General features: G+C 36.4%; 1 protein-coding gene across 1 annotated transcript in view; it reads left to right on the top strand.

Moving 5' to 3' along the window:
- The window catches only part of LOC102812209 (ATP-binding cassette sub-family A member 3-like), a 135,009-nt gene that overhangs the window by 110,963 nt on the left and 22,773 nt on the right, over nt 1-1,273 (top strand). The gene's annotated exons all lie outside the window — the stretch shown is intronic.

Genomic DNA, 1,273 nt, shown 5'->3' on the forward strand with positions numbered 1-1,273 from the left:
AAAAAATATTTTGGACTATTAATGTGGATTTAAATAATAGTAGTAACTGGTCTTCCTTGTAGTTGTATGGATATTATCCTATCACAGACAGCATTATACTTCAAGACAGATTATTAAATGTTCTTTTTGATGAGGAACGTGATGCCATTCCTCTGCAATTTGTCATTCCCAGCATAATAAACAATGTGATTATCAGATTCAAAATGACCAATACCAGTCCATTTCAGCTCACTGATGCCTAGGGTATCAACATTTCATTTATTTATTTATTTTTAAACAAGGAATTTATTTAATAATAGCTTTTTTTGAAAAAAAAAGCAAAATTTTTAGCAGGGAGGAAAAAAAGCCATATTTTAATACAAAATCACAAGAGAAGAAAATGCATATCAAAGCCATTTCAGTCTTGACAACTTCCAGTCCCCTAGATTCATACTTCATATATTCCATGTTCCAATTATCAATGGATGTTTGCAGCTGTTCCTCATTCTGAGTTGTGCCTCACCATACTTATTCAAATGGTATGCTGAACAAACAATCAGAGAAACTGGATTATATGAAGAAGAACACGGCACCAGGATTAGAAGAAGGCTCACTAGCAACCTTCAATGTGCAGATGATACAACCTTGTTTGCTGAAAGTGAAGAGGACTTAAAATACTTACTGATGAAGATCAAAGACCATAACCTTCAGCACCTCATTGGAAGAAAACAAAAATCCTCCTGACTGGACCAGTAAATAACATCATCATAAATGGAGAAAAGATTGAAGTTGTCAAAGACTTCATTTTGCTTGGATTCACCATCAACACTCATGGAAGCAGCAGTCAAGAAGTCAAATGACTTATTGCATTGAGTAAATCTGCTGCACAAGATCTCTTTAGAACATTCAAGAGCAAAGATGTCAGTTTGAGGACTAATGTGTGCCTACCCAAGCCATGGTATTTTTAATAGCCTCACATGTATGTGAAAGTTGCACAATCAATGAGGAAGACCATAGAATTGATGCATTTGAATTATGGTGTTGGAGAATATTAAAGTTACCATGGACTGCCAGAAGAATAAATCAATCTGTGTTTGTTGGAAGAAGTACAACCAGAATGCTCCTTAGAAGCCGTGATGGCCAGACTTTGTCTCTCATACTTCAGAAATAATATCAGGTGGGACCAGCCCTTAGAGTAGGACATCATGCTTGGTAAAATGGAGGGAAAGTGGAAAAGAGGAGGAAACCCAGTGAGATGGATTGGCACAGTGGTAGCAGCAATTGTAAGGATGGC

Source organism: Chrysochloris asiatica, unplaced genomic scaffold, assembly GCF_000296735.1.
Source record: "Chrysochloris asiatica unplaced genomic scaffold, ChrAsi1.0 scaffold00178, whole genome shotgun sequence".
Classification (NCBI taxonomy): Eukaryota; Metazoa; Chordata; class Mammalia; order Afrosoricida; family Chrysochloridae; genus Chrysochloris; species Chrysochloris asiatica.